The 20,424-nt window shown below is 41.8% G+C and overlaps 1 protein-coding gene across 5 annotated transcripts in view; it reads left to right on the forward strand.

Annotated features, from left to right (window-relative positions):
• The window catches only part of LOC124112265 (hemicentin-1-like), a 102,411-nt gene that overhangs the window by 17,795 nt on the left and 64,192 nt on the right, over window positions 1–20,424 (forward strand). For 2 of the 5 annotated variants that reach the window (XM_046472288.2, XM_046472292.2), the window contains exon 1: window positions 4,694–4,824. The exons of 2 other annotated variants lie outside the window; for them this stretch is intronic. The gene's annotated coding sequence lies outside the window, so the exon portion shown is untranslated. Of the gene's footprint in view, window positions 1–4,693; window positions 4,825–20,078; window positions 20,203–20,424 lie in introns of those variants that run through there. One more of the 5 variants, XM_046472291.2, reaches the window with a different exon arrangement.

Below are 20,424 nucleotides of genomic sequence, written 5' to 3' on the forward strand. Positions count from 1 at the left end.
TCTCGAACGTTCCAGGACGACAGAGTCTGGTTAATATCAGGCACTCCCTACAAATGTTACCCACTCACATACCTTTTCGTCAACAAAGATAGCGAGACTTGCAGAGAGTATCTAGAGGTGCATGTACCACTTCTAAAGGCTATCTCCTATTGACCCAAGTCCCGGGTACTCGCACTTGTTGCAAGATCTCTGTCGGAAGAGGGCGCTTCAAAGCGTCTAGTGTCACTCGAGTGTGAAGCACTCCTCGGAAGTGTGCCTCCTCGAAGTACGAGGTTTATGGCATGTCGCTGGTGGAACGGGCGTGTCGCGTAACTAATTATTACAGTTACATGCCATTATGTGATTTCAAACAGTTTTTATTGGAAGCTTTGTTCTTATGCATACGGCTATGTGACATCGTCCCTTGAGAGGATACACTTTGTATAATTGCCAGTTGGAAAATGCACAATTTCCGTTGTTTGCAAACCAAAATATTGTCGATTGACCTATGGAATGTTCGTCAGTCACCAAGGTTGTCTCCGACTTGAAGAACTGTTTTTACTTCAAACGTGTCCAGATGTAATTTCTTGTGTGAGTGAGTGAGTTGGGCCTAACGCCGCTTTGACAGTATATCAGTATTGCTACTCAAAAGAAGTAAAAGAACACTCGATTCTTTCACATTACTATAATTAATCTGTGATACCATGATGTATTGGAGAGGGTATTTCAAATATCTTTTTTAATGAAACAATGTATAATTAGTCTTTGAGTGCTGACTAAGCACTCATACACTTAAATTTTAAATATATAATATCGCTAAGTTTTTTTAAAATTAAACATATCATAAAATCAAAGGTATAGTTTCTATTTCTCCCCAGTTTATGTCAAGTGTGTTTGAATATTGTTTGAAAAAGGTCAAATGTGACGTGAAAACAACGACAGCGGGTTCGACGTTAACATACTGAGGAACGTTATCAGGAAGAATCTGTAACCAACGTTCAGCGGATCCTGGTACGGTTGAGAGAAAGTGTCTTATGTTATTGAGATCACTGAGTCATCAGTCCGCAATTTCATATTATTTCTAACACCAGCAGTACGTGTTAAGAAACAGATGGTCAGAATGTCGTTCACGTTACTCTTCGTATAGGCTACATGTGCGCAGATAAAGGCGAATGATTGTATGGTCTGTCTCAAGTGTATACACGCAGCCAGTGTGCAATATTATATATGATGGACAAGTCTTACATCGGACGCAACATTACACGTTTCGAAACCTCATCACATTAAACGCATACCGAAAACGAGATACGACGTAATATTATATTCACGGATTAAGAACTACTTTCTTTACAGTACTCATGTGAAAAAGGATGCAGTATTGACGTATTATCGTACTTTGTTATGAAAATTCATTTAAGTTTTCACCTTTCACAACTTTTGGGGAGGTCGGGTATCCTAGTGGTTAAAGCGTTCGTTGGTCATGCCGAAGAACCGGGTTCGATTCCCGACATGGATACAATGTGTGAAGCCCCTTTCTGGTGTCCCCCGCCGCGATATTGCTGAAATATTGCTAAAAGCGGCGTAAAACCATACTCACTCATCTTTACTTTTTCATTCAACCCAGGAGGGACTGTCGACATTCCTGTTCCATTCCTACCATTACTCACACCTGCAGGGTATTTCTTTTAACAACTCAGCAGCCTCGTTCTGGGATTGACGGCCATATTTTCCTACCACTGTTTATTATGACAGTGTCCGACTGTAGTCTGATTTAAATAGACCAGCGAGATGTCGCAATGGTTTCAATTTTCGCGTGTTGCGAAAACAAATATGCGCATCAGTGATGACCTTGATGACCTTTTCAATTGCGATCGTAAATCCGATCTGGACACATACTGAGATACGTTCAACTGTGAGTGTGACGTATATAGATTTCAATGTGGCGTTTCGGTACATCTGTTTGATAAAGGTACAGAAAGAATACAGAAATTGAAACCCATACACCAACGCGGTCTTCACTGACACGGCAACTTCTCAAATGCCACTAGGGGCGGTCGAGTAGCTTAGTGGTTAAAGCGTTGGCTCGTCACGCCGAAAACCCGGGTTCGATTCCCCACATGGGTACAATGTGTGAAGCCCATTTCTGGTGTCCCCCGCCTTGATATTGCTTGAATATTGCTAAAAGCAGCGTAATATCAAACTCACTGACTCACTCACACTCTAAAATGCCACTTAAACACATTACATTCAAGGGTGATGGGGACGTATGCAGAACGGATAGTTACGAACAATGATTAAAAAGATGACATCATGATTGCTCTCAATTACCTTCTTTCTACGACATGGCATAGTCAGTTTTATTGTAAGTCATGTTTCGAAACCTGAATTAAAAATACCTCTCATTGATACATTCACAAAACGTGAAATAATCTTCCCCAGATGAGACGTGTTATCGCTTACAGATAACGCGTAAGAGGCGTAAACATGCCGTTAAATACTATTTTATGCCACTGGTTGATTGATACGTGTGCTTCATATATCACGCATCTGTGTGGATGGTCTGAAGACATACAGACTACCGTGCTGGGGAAGATGGATTGAGAAACTGTGGGGTTTGGAAGGGGATGAGACGGACGAAGTGTGTAACTACTGTTCGTCCACATCAGGATTATGGATCAAGGCACGAAAACTCTCGCGAGAACTCGCGCAGCTGCTCAAGTGAGCACGTGCAAGGGGCGATAAGTAAAATATGTCCGTCTCTATGGTTTATGGTTGGTATTTCATCTCGTGTGTGTTTTTTTCTATCATATCGCTATTTCCTGCTTTTATTCTGTAAAATAATGCTGTTGTTAGATTTCACATCTCTAAAACTTTCACGTCGTGGTGACAAGTTTTACACAAAAAGCGATCTTGTTAAAAGTGTCTATCGACTGAAAACGGAATCCTTTCTGCTGCATATTGATGCTTATCGCAGAAAAAAATGTCAGATATTTTACAACTCTTTGAATAAAAATCACAGGTCGGATTCCTGTACTCATGTTGATAATACAACTAAATATGTTAACGCTTCGCCAATAACTCAAAATGATAATTAAATAGATACTTTTTCTTTTCACACCGTCCATATCCGGACACTCTTCGTGTTACATCCGGCAAAGAATTTGATGGCGTGCGACCAGTGCTCAGTATGTTAGCATAGGTGTTTTGGCAGTAAAAAGTTAGTATTTGTGAAGGACACTTAAACAATGGTTTGGTAGTGACTGAGTATGTTCGTCTTTCGTTTATGGCAACGTTTCAAGTAGACTGCATTCCTGTGTTTTGTTTTGTTGGAGTGGTAGCATACTTGCTCTTCTCCAAACAGAAACAGCTGAACCCGGAGTACTTTAACCGGGTCCGTTTATGAAATAAAATACGGGCGATCAGTACCGATTGTGTAGAAATAACGTTTCAGTTGTCTTTCCCACTCAAATCGAAGGACAGAAGTTATCAAATCATACATGCGTATTCACACATAAAAATATCGGTTTTGTAATTATGTACAGACGGTGAAAGAAGGGATGTCCGGATTGGCTTCCTCTTGGGGAATATTAAAAACAGATTTCACATGAAGATATAGTGTTTTTCATTGATGTCTAAAGGCCCCGGATGTCTGAACATCTCTTCAGTTCAGGGGTACCGGTAGTCTTCACAGCGCTGGTACATTTACTGCACATTGATGCGGACACAGACGCCATGATGTTTATGATTAAGAAGCATCTCAGATTTGTTCTTGTGCAGATACTGGCTGCGTTAAGCACATGCACTCTGTGCACAATTCCTGATATGTTACTATAGGTAACCAGGTTCATATTTTAGTGTGTACCGCACTCCGCACTGAAACTTGGTATGTTGCCTTGTGTCATCATGACCTCGGTTCCTCCACGATGCGGTCATTTGAGGGAGTAAGGGTGGCACATTCGTCGCTGTGGAGAGTTGTGTCCTTTACGCGCACCAGACACCTTTTGATTGTGGGTTCAAATCCAGGTTAGCCCAGATTGTTTCTAGGTTTGTCAGCACCATACCGCGGTGAACGTTTTAAACCACGAAAAGAAATCTGTCTAGAATAATGTCTAAAAGAATTTATTATTTAATATCAATATTTTATCAAATTTCTTGATGAGGAAAGGCAAATCTTAGGATAAAAATAAATTTCCCTTTCATAGCTCATTTATATCTATTAAAAACCTAGTCGTTTCTAAGTCTCACAATATATTGTTCTTACTGAAACGGAAATATCATCTGGTGCCACAAGCATATTATGAAATATCCATTAGATAATCATTCATCTGTGATCAAAACGCTATCTTTCTCGAGACAAGCCACCAGTTCGCAGTGGAAGAAACGGTGGAACTATTACATCTATCAATTTATGTCCTCTATCTAACTCTCCAGGCAGCCATTGTTTGCTCAGCGTTTACTGAGAATGTTAAAGCATTTTTGATGATTTGGGCATATCAGAAACAAGTACCAAATGTCTGTTTGGCAATACTCTTAGTTGTTTTTCTCTCGTTTCCAATGGTAACTGGGCGGTATACTGAAATCCAAGCTGCATTCCAACGTGCTCCTGGCTGTCGCTGCTCCCGCCGACCCAACAATGCTGCCTTTCTCTACCAAGCCATCCTGTTGAGGCTCGGTGGAAGTTTTTGCCCATTGGCATATATCCCTTGCCTTCATCTCATCCCGTGGTGGCGATGCCGATGCAGCTGTTTCGCCAATAGCACCGTTATCACGTGGGATATGACATACTTCTTTAAAAGATTGGTTTTATGAAAGAAAATACACAGCGCTGTGTTTTGTATAACTAAGGTAGGTACGCAGTGTTCTTGGAGGCGGAGAAACTATATAGCACTTAGTCATTAAGTCGATTCAGCAGATGTGTTCTGTTGTTGTAGCGTGTTTTGCCCATTCCTCTCTAACCAAGAATTCCTATGTATGCTGGTACCTGTGATTCTGTTCGATATACAGACTAGCTAAACAGCATTTATATACACAGCGTTCGACAGAGGAAGGTCTACTGGTTGATTCGATAGATATTTATGTCCGACATACAGCGAATTTGTTGTCATAAGTGTAACCTCTTTTCAAATGTATATCAAAAACTGATAATGCTTCTTGTCACACGTGTTGAAATCTGTATTAAAATGAACACGTCGCATTTATAATATCTTGATCACGTGTAGTTATTCAGATAAAGGTTCAGGATTTCCAAACTTCGGCATACCCGGATGATGTGAGGCATGTGCAGTAATGTTTTATACCTCGTTAATCTGGACCGTCTTCCGGACGATTATTGTTTGGAACTTCTTTTATAGTAACGGGACATAAGCAACCAAATATAAATCTGGAAATTCGTTAATCCGAACGATTTCACTGGCTACTAACAGTCCGGATTAACGGGGGTTCACTGTTCTTAAGTCTTTGCTGTTATGGAGAGAGTGTTACGCCGCTTTTAGCAATATTCTAGTTATAACACGGCGAGGGACACCAGAAATGGGCTTCACACATTGTACCCATCTGGAGAATCGAACCCGGTCTTCGGCCTGACGACCGAAGGCTTTGAACACATGGCTGCCCCACCGCATTGATGCAATTTGAAATATACACGGTTGTGTGTGTCATTAAAACAGCCTCTTGGTGTGAGGAAGGTGTGATAGTCTAGTGGATAAACTATTACGTTGTCACTCCGATGACCTATTCGATTTATCATATCGATACATTGTGTGCCGACCGTAGTCACCCGTCAAAATCGCCAAACCACATACTCACCCACTCATCCATAGTGTAGGGTAGTCCAGTGTTCAAAGCCGTTGCCACCAACCCGGGTTCGATTTCCAACCTTGGTATGATGAGCGAAAAGCGGCATAAAAAGATACTCACTCACCTATTCCTTTCACAGGAATATCGCACCGCTCATTCCACGCGAAAAAAAATAAAGGGGAAATACAAACAAAAACTCGTCTCGGTTTCTGCCGTCGAATATAGCGTCGTTCTTACGAATTTCCGCTGCGTGCAGTGTACTAAATAACATGTTCTGTCAGCTAGCAATATTTATGTTGTCTTAGAGTGATGTCTCTCTAGTGTTGACACTACACGCCACGCTATAAAAGATAGACGGAGCCTCTTAAACCACAGATTGCCTCTATCACAGATAGTTTATTGGCATTTGGTTGGAAAACAGCATGTTTACGATAATTGCCTGTCAGGAGCGCAACAACACAACCAACTGTCGCGCACAAAAAAACGTGCTCCCTTCTTATCTGGATCGCTGGTTTGTGACTTTGTAAACAGCGTAATTAGACTTTGTGATCACTGTTGCTAGACTTTATGAACATTGTAGTTTCAGAGATGACGAGGAAATGTGCCAAAGCATTTACTTATGGTCTACGTCACTGCCTGAGTTTTGACTATTTGATATTTCTGTGGCACGACCTCCCTTGCCTATGGATTTCCCTGCCTGTATATGATTTGTCAGTCTCTCAAGTCTTTGATTATCTCTTCTCTTGGATATAAGACAGGTTATAGGGTTAGACATGAACGTCAAGTTCCCCTCCATTTCAAGATAACTAGCATGTAAGGAGATGACGTTGAGAAATGTTATATTATCATTATGCATTATGAATTATTCCTCTATTCAAGAGAAAATTGATACTATCACGACATAGCCAATGCAGGTGTACCGTAAATAATCTATATCTCAAGCCGCCCCAATAAACTCCCATCATTGAGCTATTTTTAGATATCATAATTGTGCTAAAGTACCTTGTTCTGACAGTCCCGAATGGTCAAACTGTATAACAATATATTCATAAAATTTATGTATATCCAATATGAACGATAAACCAGCTTAACGACCATTGCCTTTTTAGACCGGAATCAATACGACATACGAGGATCCCGATTCTGACCAGGGCTGACTTGCAAAATTGGACGGTGCATTTGTTCGTGAACAATAATACCCCTCCTCGCTATAGTTGTCAGAATAGACAGCGTCCTGATTGCTGTTTGTGATCTGCCGCTGTGATTATAGAGATATAGAGACTCCAGTCTGATTACAGATACCAATATTGAAACAGACATCTCCAGAGTTAACTCGACCTTGCAGAACCCGACCAAACGTGAAGCTAAAGTGCCTAATCAGTTCTGTGTACTTGTTCACCCGGGTGTATCAGACATACTCTGTCAATATCCGCGCATCTCGTCCCTCATGCCTCGAGGAATCCACGCCTCCCCACCCCCTTCCCCTCCCCCGACCTGTCTGCCATGGGTGTGTAAAACGCTTGTAAACATGTAAATGTCACATCAACAGGGGGCCGAAGTATGTACATGCCTCATATTGATATCGGAATTTCTCAAGGGGACTAGTGATATATCACCAATTATGGAACTGGTTGTGCTTAATGTGTCATGGTTATGACAGCTGATTTGAGTGATGTTGTTTTGAGCTGAAATCTGTTGAAGGTTCAACTTAATGGCCGAAGTGTCTATCTGTTGAAGACTTGACCCACATGCACCAGCTACATTCTTGACATACTCTGGTTCACAGTGCCCAACACATGCCGATCCAGAGGGTGGGGTGTCTGGGTGGGGTGTGTGTAGAATCGCACCCATGCCGCGCACCTATCCCATCCTTTTTTTTGACGCATACTAAGCATGTAAACACATACAGAATATTATTATAAGTATATTATAGTATAATTTCAACAACAAACACGAGTACCAAACAAAATTTGTTTCCGAATAATTTGCATACGTCTAGCACGTTGTACTTTGAATGCACCCCCATTCCCAAACAGCTGTATCCATGCTTGGTCTGTTTCAACTGAATATCAGATGCCTCATATCAATAATAACCTCTCCGGTTATAAGAACTTTAATTAAATGAAGCCATCTCTCAGGCCTGTGTCAAACGTAGTAGCTCTCCAGAAGCTTAACGTGATCCTGGCACAGAGTGGCCTGCGTATCCGAGATCCTGCTCATTAACTAAGACATGCTCTGTATGTGTCAGCCATCAAGCTTCATACATGTTCCTTCATCAGATGCAATCCTCTCAGCCACGGTGGAGTTTCTTGGCACAACACCCTTCTGTTGTACAAAGGGAACCGTTGTCATGGTTACCAGAATGCCTTGCCGGCTATCCATCTGCGGCGAGGCGGGGCAAACAAACGGCTTTTAAAGTAAAGTGCAGCTAGTGGCCTCCACACACCGTGCATGGCTTTTAGTTTTCCATGATCCGACTGCTGATTGCTCGACCTGCTGCGTTGACACCACCAGAACACATGTGCCTTGTTTGTGTCGGTAGAGGTTGACTCAATGAAAGGTTGGCTCTGTCAGCAGGCATTCCCTGAGTTCATTCACAGTTGATGGTGTGTGCGACCACAATCAATTGACTAATTCTTCTTTGGCGTGAGATGAGGTGAAATGGGGTTTAACGTCGCGTCCAAGATTACACAGCGGCGTGCATACACGTGTGTATGTATCTGGCTGCTTTGACTTACCCGGACTGATTCCGATTTTATAGTGAGGGCCCACCGAGATGCCATGCCGCAGTTTAACATGAATACCCCACTCAGACACAGTACATTGACTTGAAGCCGACAAGTCCTTGTTTTAGGCCCTTAATGCCGAGCGCCAGGTAGGGTAACCAGTACCAACTTTATCGTCTTTTGGTATCGAACCCCGAACCTTTCTCACTCCGCACGGACGCTCTACTACTTGGCTACGGAGGCGGTAATTCTTCTTTTGAGTAAGTGATTTTGGCTTTACTCCACCTATACCAATATGACAGCTTGGGCCATCAGAAATGGGATTCACACATCGCTGTGGGGAATTGATCACGGGATTGTTGGAGCGAGTATGATTTTACGCCGCTTTTGCAATATTCATGGTGTCTGGACAATCGCCTGCACAAAATGCACCAAGGCAGGCGCTCGAACCCGGATTTTGGCGCGACGAGCCAGCACTTTAAAGGCAAGGCTATACAATACACGTAAGAGAGAGGGTGTGGTGTGATGCCGCTGTTAGCAACAGTCAGCCGTATCACTTCGGACAACACCAAAAATGCAATTAATAGATTTATTCATGTATTGATGCTTGATCTCACCGCGATGATCTCATCGCGATGCACCGTCTTTTCGGTATATCGTTAAACCTGTATTGGCATATCTAAGGCAGTTATTGAATGATATGAAATAAAGCCTGTGTAATGTTTTAAGTGACGGGGATTTTATCATTTTTTAAAGACACGAATCAATTGTGCGCTCCTCGGATAACAGTGAAACCTAGCCTTGCCCCAAGGCTGTACTGAATGATAACTTATTTTTTCTATCCTTCATAAGTTGACAGTACAGGAGGGCACGGCTCCAGTCTCTTATATGGACAACTTGTTACAAATAATCTAAGAATTATGATTTAATCTTCAAATCATTTCCCAAGAGACTTCTGCAAGTCTAAGTGAGGCCGCGCAATATCTCCAGCGCGATAGAGTACAAAGGTATAACTGGTTGAGCCGTAGGCCCCTTCTAGCACATGCGCCGATTATTTAGCTAATGGTGTTGCCACCATCACCACCGAAATTACATAAGGTGAACGATAAATTGTTCACACTATTAATTTGATTTATCAGTTTATGTTTTCAAAACATTAAAAGTGAGCTGCTTTACAAGGTTACATCCGGGGATGTAGGGAGTTCAGCGGTTGCCACTCGGTATGTTTCGTGAGCCTTGCAGAATGATTCATCTCTACGGGCAGATCCGATGTGTTCCGATAATGGAGAATGCCGCTCGGAAATCTCAATCAGCACGTACATTTTGTATTCCTTCTGACTCGGCGACAGGGGATACTGTAACAGACTTCAACAGCTGCCGAGGGCAAGTAGTATCTAAAATAAACAGAATTAATTAAATTAACCCACTATTCGGGAATATGGCACACCCTAGAACGAATCAGAATAACGTTGAATCCTTATTGTATTAGAGATAAGGTGGAGTAAATAGCTGATAAGTAGATATTGTAATTTATTTTGTCAGTACATATGTCAATGAACTTTGATACTGTATCATGCGTCATGTGCTTCATATTATCAAAGGTCATGTCATAGCACACGTGATCAGGGGCAGTCGGGTAGCCTAGTGGTTCAAACGTTCTCTCGTCACGCCGAAGACCCGGGTTCGATTCCCAACATGGGTACAATATGTGAAGCCCATTTCTGGGTCTCCCGTCTGATATTGCTAAAATATTGCTAAAGCGGCGTAAAAACCACTCACTCACACGTGATCATGAGTAAGTGAGTAAGTTGGGTTTAACGCCCCGTTGAAGAGTATTTCAGTTCTAGATCGGCGTGTTAGCTATATATGGAAGGGGAAGTAGAACACTAAGTCATGCAGGCCTTAGACGTTTTCCATTCTGAGGAAACACATGAGCACGAGCATGGTGATGAAACATCTAGAAGTGTAACCAGGAATTATATCCGGCACGCCAAAGGGACGCAACTTTACTAAGTGGACCTATTGTGCCCTCTGTCATCGTAAATACTCTCCACGAAGAAGGTATCTTAAGATCGAAGATCATTTCTTTTTTGTCGGGGCAATTTTTCTCTTTTTAACAAACAATAGGTGATTGCTGAAATATCCATCAGTTTTATATGTCGGCATATTTATGCAGCTCATACCCACATAATGGAGATCATTAAATTAATGTGTGTATGCCCTACGAAAGAAAGGAACTGACAAACTAAAAATACAACACAAATAAATATATTGTTATATGGAAAAGGCATTTGTTTCCTGTCATATGTAAAAAGGATTTTTTTCAGCAGGTGTTTAAAATGTTTGATGTGAAGAATGACGGTGAGACTGCTGCGTTATGGTCGTTGGTTGTGTTAACATAGATTTCCTAAAGTAAGACGTCCTCCTTGACATTTGAACAAATGTTGTTGAGCGTTACATCGGTGAATACACACACAACGTAAGAAGGTCACAGATGGAGGTCCAGACAGTGGAAAGGTCACGATGGCCATGTGACTGTGAAGAAGGGCCTGCAGGACCACCCTTGGCGATGGGCAGTGTCTGGAACACTGTCTGAAGAAGATGACCTATTTCCCGAAAGAAACATCCATCAACACATTTCTCAACAATATCTTACAAGATAGCAATAATGTCATCGGCGCACTCTAGAATATTCAGACTTAGGCTACCTCCTTGTGCGAGCTCAAGAATGAAGCCTCCGTTGGATAGATTTTGATGACTTGGCACTTGCCTTGGCTGGAGCTGCCTACCGTGTTGTTTATTGTTGTTCCTTGAGCGGCTTTGTATGTATGCCATGACTTCAGCTATTGAAGTGTTTGCTATTTTTAAGCTGTATAGGTAACACAAGCCCAAATTCTTGGCCTCTCCCGTAAGAAATGCCATTTTGAAATGTAATGAAGATGCGAAGGGAGTTAGAAATGAAGAAATTTTGCTGATCACCAGATAATATTATGCCAATAGGTCAGATCTGACCAGCTTTCGTTGATGTCGTGTCATTTTATGTTTTTAAATGTTCAATCTATTTTTATTCTGATCCGTGGATTGTGAAATGGTTAATGGGGTCGCTGTATGTTTGATTCTCGCCGGGACGCAATGAGCGAGTCTGTTCTTGGGTTTCCCTATTTTGACTTGTATTATGTGTTCCCGTGTCGTTTTCAGGAGAATAACTGACTTGCCTTTGCAAGTGTTTGTGACGTGCCACCGGCGAAGCAGGATACGCTCATCATTTCGCGAACATTTGGTAGTATCACTATTTGACAGTGATTCACAGACACAAGCTCAGAATACAGTCGGAACCGTCAAAATGAATCGATTCTGCTAGATTTCTCGGGCCATGGAAACGATTTTGTCGCTTTTATTGCAAGATGGCTCCTCTTGGGTTTCCCTGCTAACGCATCGCAACACTGCTCCCAAGGTAGTTTGAAGAAGTAGTCAAAATCATTGAGAGTGTGTAAGATGTAGTGCTATTAAAAATACACACTGTGGTCATTTCCTAGCCTACTTCTACCGACATGCAACAAAGCTCGCTGTCCATTCCAAGTAGTCGCCGTTCCTCAAGAACCTCGACAATACTGACCACATGCAACACTGTTAGTTAGTTAGTTGGCTTTACTTCCGCTGCGCTCGGAACACGCCTGTACGACCACTTGCATCTCCCATCGGGCACCTCACGTCACCATTATCATAAAGGTCAGTCATTGTTTTCATTGGATGAAAAGAGGTCATGACCGATATATATGACAGAAAAAGCTATAGACCTAGTTAATCTTGAAGCAGATGTTGTGACCAAATTTGGAGAAAAAAATCGCAATTAGTTGTATGGGATATGCTTTTGCGTTAACAGTTAACAATATTGTTTGGTGATATTAGTTACAAGGAGGGGGATAACGAATAGTTGGGCAGGGTCATACCCCTCTCTCAGGGAGGGAGAGACAACTGGTCTGAGAAAAAATGCATTGATGTCAAGGTGGGCGGGGTCATATGTGTTGGGGAAGGACAGGGGGTAGTGATGGGTAAAGAAGGGGCGTGTAGATGTCGAGATGGTCGGGGTCTTGTGTGTTAGAGAAGGACAGTGGACAGAGATGGGTAAAGAAGGGGTGTGTTGATGTCAAGGTGGGCGGGATCATGTGTGTTAGAGGTGGACAGTGATAGGTAAAGAAGGGGCGTGTAGATGTAGAGATGGGCGGGGTCTTGTGTGTTAGAGAAGGACAGTGGACAGTGATGGGTAAAGGAGGGGCGTGTTGAGGTCAAGTTGGGCGGGATCATGTGTGTTAGAGGTGGACAGTGATGGGTAAAGAAGGGGTGTGTTGATGTCAAGATGGGAGGGGTCATGTATATTAGAGAAGGACAATGGACATTGATTGGTAAAGGAGGGGTGTGTTGATGTCAAGATGGGCGGGGTCATGTATGTTAGAGAAGTACATAGATGGCTAAAGAAGGGGTGTGTTGATGTCAAGATGGGCGGGGTCATGTATGTTAGAGAAGTACATAGATGGCTAAAGAAGGGTTGTGTTGATGTCAAGATGGGCGGAGTCATGTATGTCAGAGGAGTACATAGAAGGCTAAAGAAGAGGTGTGTTGATGTCAAGATGGGCGGTGTCATGTGTGTTAGAGAAGAACGGGGGAAACGATGGGTACAGAGAAGAGGTGCCTGATGGATATAGGGTCCGAATCATATGGGTTCCAGATAGGGAGACAGAAAGGTGATGGCTGGAAAGGTCCATGGGTTTGTGTACATTTCCTACAAAGCCATGATGTCATATTTAATAACAAGGGTGTCGAAAGTTTCAGTCACAGAGTCAATTATTTCAGTGTGTATCCTCCCTATTTGTAACGCCGATTCTACAGCCGTATTCCTCGCCTTTCCAAAACTCGCAGCGATCAGTGAGTCAGTGGTGTAGCTTACAGTTTACTTTATACATATACATTTATCCTTAATCGCTCCTATCGTTTCAACACAGACCAGGGTTCTCAACATATACTCTCAACAGTCTCAATACACCACCACAAACACACAAAGGTCACCGTCTGTTTGTAGCAGTATAGCCACCGGTACTTCGTGATATGTCCAGGTGGGCACCGAGATACAACCAATCCGAGCCCGCCCACGCGCCATGATCTCGTGACCATAGTGTTAGTCTCGCGAGAGTGTGTTTTATGGTCCCTAGCCTTTTGTCACTTCCTACAGTTGGATAACCCTATAAGTAGACCACTGTTTCTCATTGGCTTTATCAAATGGTAAAGGTTAATTGGAACCGCGTGAGGAAGGTATGTGGGAGTTATCCGCCCTTGTTCACTAGGGGGAGTGACACATGTTGTGGGCATGCGCTTTCATAATGTGACGTCAGATATAGGAAGCTTAGATCATTCGAGCTCTTAGCGATTGCGTCATTTGTGAGGTTGACAGAGCAGCACAGGAAACATTGAAATGTATCATAATGTATATTTGGGTTTACAGTCACGCCATAATGCATGGTATCCATCAGTATTAAGGAACCAAGATACCTGCCATATTTCCAAGAACACAACACGATTCTTATCTTTGGCATTACTGACAATGGCGTCATTGGGTTTGGCAATATTTCATGACAGGAAAATGTACTTTCATAACAATGGCCTTCATGTGGCAATCGATGCCATATGTACATAGCAGAACAAAATATAGACATTATGTCATGAAATCATGCGCTCTGCCCTCATTATGACGTCAATTGCTTACATCGCCGTATGTAAAAATCGTTATACGTTGTTCATGTAATACGGACAATACATTCTTCAGGTTGTCACTTCAAGTGTATGTTTTCATCTGTGACGTCACTATTTTGTTCAAGCGATCCATTGTTTATCAAGAATGAGCAAATGGTTGTCAGTTATTCAGACATAATTTGAATATTTTTTAGACCATGTGATTATTCGAAATGAATCTTATCGTTGCCAGCTGTTAGATTTGTTACAAGTTATTTGTCATATAGCCTTAACTATACAACATAGGGTCAACGGTAAGAGCAACATATTCTCCGTTGTGATAAGCACACTCAGCCATGACACAGCTGAAAGCAGAGACTGAAGATGTCATCCAGTTAGAGTCACGCATAGCCTTGACACTGCTGCACTGGCGTATTCCTGATTCCATACTTGACGTCAACTGATGGGAATTGCCAGTGTGTGTCAAAATATACAGATGTTCCGTAACATTTTTGTGGCTGTCATTTTTACCAGAACATCGTATTTCTGTTCCGTGCCATCCTGACAATTATAGTGTGATATATTTAGAACATACTTAAACTACAGGTTCAATGTAACATGTTTTGTTTAACTACACAAATGGTTATGCTCGTTTGTTGTTTAACGCCGCACTCAGCAATGTTGCAGCTATAAACACGTCGGTCTGTAAATAATGGAGTCTGCACTAGACAGTCCAGTGACTGATATCATGAACATCGATCGATACAATTGGGATACGATGACAAGCGTCAACCAAGCGTCCCGTTAGACGTCTGGGTTGCTGAAGACCTATTCTAACCCGGAATCTTCACAGGACCGCATGCTTATGAACAAATTGAAGCAAAAAATGACACTGAAATACAATGAAACTTTAAGAACAATAATGTTTTACTCTGCAGAATATATTCTTCATGACGTGATTCAAATAACCTCAGATGCATTAATGGTCCTAAGACATCCTCTCGCCTCAACTTATAACTACGTCACAAAAAATTGTTGAGGGAGACATTTTATCAGCGCGCATGATGTCACGAATCTGTTTCGTTTCCTATCCTTCGACGCTTATCCTGCTCTCAGCGTGGGATGACTTAAGATGTCAGACTGTGGAGACTTGCACTCGGGATAGGATAATGTTGTAACTGTATATGATAAAATGTCTTGATGCATTCAGGGCGTTAGGGCATGGGTTGGATGTCGAAGTACATTTCCTGATGATTAGTGCGTAGAGTGGGTGGATGGGTGCTGAGGGGTGGATGAGGTGTGATGTTTGGGAATGTTCTTGTCATATGTTGGAGACAATACGTCGACATATACGTATCCAGTAACATTACTTCAGAATATTGTTTAGGTGGTAGAATAGGTAGAGTCTGTGGGATTTTCCGTTGCCTGATGGTTTCTTTGAATCGCCGGGGTTCCTGAGATCTCCAAGTTTTGCTCTGATCAGATGTTGGAGGGCACGGTTGGCTGAGCGGACATGTCAAATGCATATTTTATGATTTATTTGTCAAACGTGTTGCATTTGGTATGTGGTGTTGACTTACGTTGTTGGTACATCGGGTTGTACAAGCAGACGGAAGTGCTTTAGTCGAAGGGCGCCTTCGACTGTTCTGAGAATTTTGTCAAAGGTGTATTTGGTGGAGCTGGCTGATGACTGTTATCTAGTTGGTGTTTGTGTTTGATGTCGACTGTTCACTGATGGCGGATCGGAAATAACAAGAATCCGGCGGTACTCTGGTCAAATGGGAGGACATCCGTCACTGCAAGATTGATCACCGCTCACCAGTCACATTGTTATGGGTATTTTGTCAAAGATATATTTGCTGGGGTTTGTTTTGAAGGAGGTCGCCTTTAGTTGAAGAATACCTCCCGACCATATTTCTTATGATATAGTTGTCAAAAGTTTTGATGGATGGGGTGGTTGTTGGCAGTTGGTTGTTGACATTGTGGTCTGTGATGTTTAACTGTTGACGTGTAGTAGATACCATTACTGCCAGAGTTCACACCACAGTAACTGTTTGACGTACGATGTTATACTAGTAAACTTGCACAAGTCTCTAAGGCAATACTTATAAGTTTAAATCATAATTTCTAGATTGTGTAAATAATAAGAACAATTTGTCCCTTTAAGAGACTGGAGTCCTTAGACTGTCCACATGTCTAGACTTGCTTATTAGGAGGATATAATTACTACACATCCGGACATTTCTTTCAGTACAGCCTTGGAGCAAGGCTATTATACTAGGTACCAAAAACCAGCTGCGTTTGTTGAAGGGAGTGCAATGTCTTGGGGTGATTGATGACCCAGATAGATTCTAGACATGTCAGTAATGTATGGTTCTGTTGTCAAATGCTAGATCGATGTGGACAATGGATCATTAATGGTTATTGGTAATTGATACATTATTGTACGATTCGAATACGAAAATGCCGATTCAGTGTCATGTGAGAAGTTTCATGGTGGCTGAAATGAAACAAACAAGAAATGTTTATTCCATGGCGATGTATTTGATATTGTATACCTTAAGGTTGAGATGTTTGCGACTGTTTTCAGCCGAGTAACGTTTTGATAGTGTTTGTGATTTTTTTTCACATCCAATTTTCAAGTGTTTACTGTCCTTTGTCCTGCAGTTTATAAAAAAAATCTAAAAAATGCAGTAAACCCCTACATCAATAGTGCTGTTATTATTCTTTGTATAAACGAGGTATTGATTACTCAAAGGAGAATCACTCCCTGAGTCCCCCCTTATCATATCAAACTATAGGCTTTGGTTAACTACAACAAACCGACCACCACCATACAGACTTTCAATGTCTTTGAGGTCAGGTGAAATGGGGTTTCACGTCGCGTACTGGAATATTGCACTTACATGAGGCGTGCATGCACCTGTGTGTGGCTGCTTGTACTAGTCCGGACTAATGGCGATTTTATAGTGCTATCCCACTAAGATACCATGCCGCAGTTTAACAAGGATATACCACTCAAACACAGTACACTGACTCCAAGCTGACGAGTCCTTGTGGTTTAGCCCCTTTATGTCGAGCAGGGTAAAAAACAAGGACCATCTTTTAACGTTTTTTTTGTATAAACGGACGTTCTACCACTATACCACAGAGGCCGTCTCAAGGTCTTTGAAGTCACGAGTGACGAATGCTAGTATTTACCCAGCGACATTGGTGACAGAATCTCTGCAGCATACCGACCCTGGTGGACTGATATTTACGAGCACCATCTGTGCGTCAGGGTGTCGGCATGACACTGCTAACAATGTCAGTACAGTAGTACTAACGTACCAGGATGTTATTTCCCACAATGCAACGTGCAAGAATACAATGAGGCAGCAATATTGACGTGACAGTTGGTAGATCTGCTACACTCGCCGAATGTTCCTCATAGATAGCTGATGACATCATCATGCAAAGAATTAGCCATAACTTTGATTTTATCTGCTTCAGTATGTGCATGTACCTTTGCAAGTACCTTTGCAAAAATGTTTTCAACATTGTGCAGTTGCGATGATTAATTCTGCATCAGCCATTTTGTATCAATTCTCGTCCCCCATGGTATGGGATTACCACTAACACAGTCCTGAACCATATTTTCCCCTTCCGCCCAGCCCTAACTGTAATGCTATAGACCTTAATCAAGCAAGTCTTGATTTTTTCGTCTCACAAGGGTGCCCTTTAAATTTTAATGTAGTTGCTTGTTTTTGTCAAAATTATACATTTTTAGAGACTAAGCGTAGTCTAGTAGCACTTTTGGTGGATTACGTTTTATTCTGTGTAAATAGTAGGCTTCAAACTAGTATTGCTTTCATGGCAAACAAAAATAATGAGAGCATAAAAGAATTTGCTTAATGCGCCATCACCCAGTTGCAGCCATTCCTCCAAAACGTATGATTTTATCTAATATGTTTTATAGCATCCGTGAACGACTACATTTGAGTGTACATTACAATGGATAAACATTACATTTTCACGTCTTTCAAAACTTTCGATGCGAAATAGAAATGTGCCGGTTCACACATGATGGAACCATTACAGCCACAAAGCCATTGTTCCTCTGGGTTCACCATATATAATTAAATGCGACAAAGCCCTTTCCATGGTCACAAGAAATCACTGCTTAAAGAGGAGTCGATTATACGATTCCCACTATATCATGAGCATGTGCTTATGAATCACGATCCAATAGTGATGATACCAGGTGTTCACGAAAATGGTGAGCGTATCCTGCCCCAACGGTTACACCCGTCACACATACATGCAAAGTCAAGTCAATTGTTCACCTGAAAAAACACGGGAACATGTGATACAAGTCAAAATAGGGAATATTATCAGACATCAATATTGTCACTGATGCGTGAAATTTGGAAACTCATTAACACTCAATAATTACGTTAATAGTTGAATAAATGTGCTCCTTCTACGAATGCTCTGAACATGTTTTATTCCCTCAGGGAGCAACGTGTTTCATTAAGAAAGGTTAAAGTGCGGAAATACCATGTTCGCAATATGGTGTGCATGTGACGTTACGCATACGGTAGACATGGCCGTTGAATGGCATTGTTGCCCAAGCTTCAAACATGACAGGCTGTGATCTCAGGGAGAGGAAGGATATGGGAAGGGAAGGGGGAAGGGGTAGGGAATGTTTAGAGGCCCGGGTGTAAATGGTTTTAAGGGGAGCATGGACATACGGCCCACATGTTCCCTGATATTGGAGCCGAGACGTTAACGCTTTGCAATAATTTGAATTCTGAAATTGGGGATTTCATTCGTGGAGTTGTGGAACTTAAAACGCTCTCTGGGCATGTGTAGAGAGTATTTTTGAGTTTCTTGTTCGTTAGTTGTATAACATTAAACATGCAAAGTGCATGTACTGATTTGTAATCTTCTCCTATATAATCACGGATGCCCCTTGCCACAAATACTCAGGTTAGTTAATTTGGTTTATCTATATTGGGATTGTATCCCTAATACGTATACATACATGTATTTTGCACACAGATACAATATGTAACTCGAGTGCATCGGAATATGCAATATGCTTACAGTACTCTACGGTTATAAGTAACTAAGAAGGACCAGTAATGTTAGTTCGTTATAACCGTAGTTCGTTATTAGCATACACACACCATATATACAGCAAATGGCCGAGACCAAAAACACAGTTCGTTATGTCGTCAGCTGGTTAGAAGTGTGTTCGTTATAAACGTAGTTTACTGTTTACATATAGTTATTTAGATATTTTTATATCGATAATTGGTAGATCTCAGTCTGGTTTGATTATGATTATACCTTTGTAACATTTTGGTCATTAACTATATTTACATGCATGTATACCACAAATAGGGTTTATCAGACTGTGATAAAACCGAAATACGCATCGTTACATATGGGACTTATTTACTTAACAGAAAAATTGTTTGATGAAGTTTTCCGCGTTCTGTCAAGTGTATCAAACCATTGCGGCCTGGAGTACGCGCGTGCTCTAACAGGAGTTTCTCTGATCCAAGAGTATCTGTTACAATGGCTGTTATTCCTCCGCCCCCTAGATATTTTACTACAGATGTTAGGGTGCATCAACCTCTGTCCGATTGACCAATAATCAACAAACACAGCAGGTCGGAATTCGCTTGACCGTTCAGGTGGTAACAGCATGCCGGTCAGAGTTGACCACACTTTTAGACTAGGATACCATCTATACATACCAGGTGGCAGCACATACCGACAGTAAAACCAGTTTAGATGGGCTTCTCCTCCTCTTTGTCCGGCCTCATACCATTCCACAGCACTCATCTTGGTTGGATCAGACAGTGGGTGAGACAGGGTGATCTTCTTTGCCCTTGTCTGTCTATGTTAAATTTAAAATGAAATGTAGGTTGACGATGCCAAGGATTTTATGAGGATACCTAACACTATCAGCCACTTAGGCCTATTGGTGAGTTGCCATGGGGATCATTTTATATTGTTTAAACTTTTTTTAATAAGATTTAAACCAGGTTTCTTGAATCTCTAGACCAGGGGTATTTAGAGTGACGTTTAGTTTATGTTATCACAAGATGGTATAAACAAGTTACTCTCTTTCTCAGATACCATGGACCATTTGGTGATTGAGATATGCTTGGTACGGCGGGTAGCTTCAAATATAACATGTTACGAA

The sequence above is a fragment of the Haliotis rufescens genome, unplaced genomic scaffold (genome assembly GCF_023055435.1).
Source record: "Haliotis rufescens isolate VD_foot unplaced genomic scaffold, xgHalRufe1.0.p SCAF_6, whole genome shotgun sequence".
Classification (NCBI taxonomy): domain Eukaryota; kingdom Metazoa; phylum Mollusca; class Gastropoda; order Lepetellida; family Haliotidae; genus Haliotis; species Haliotis rufescens.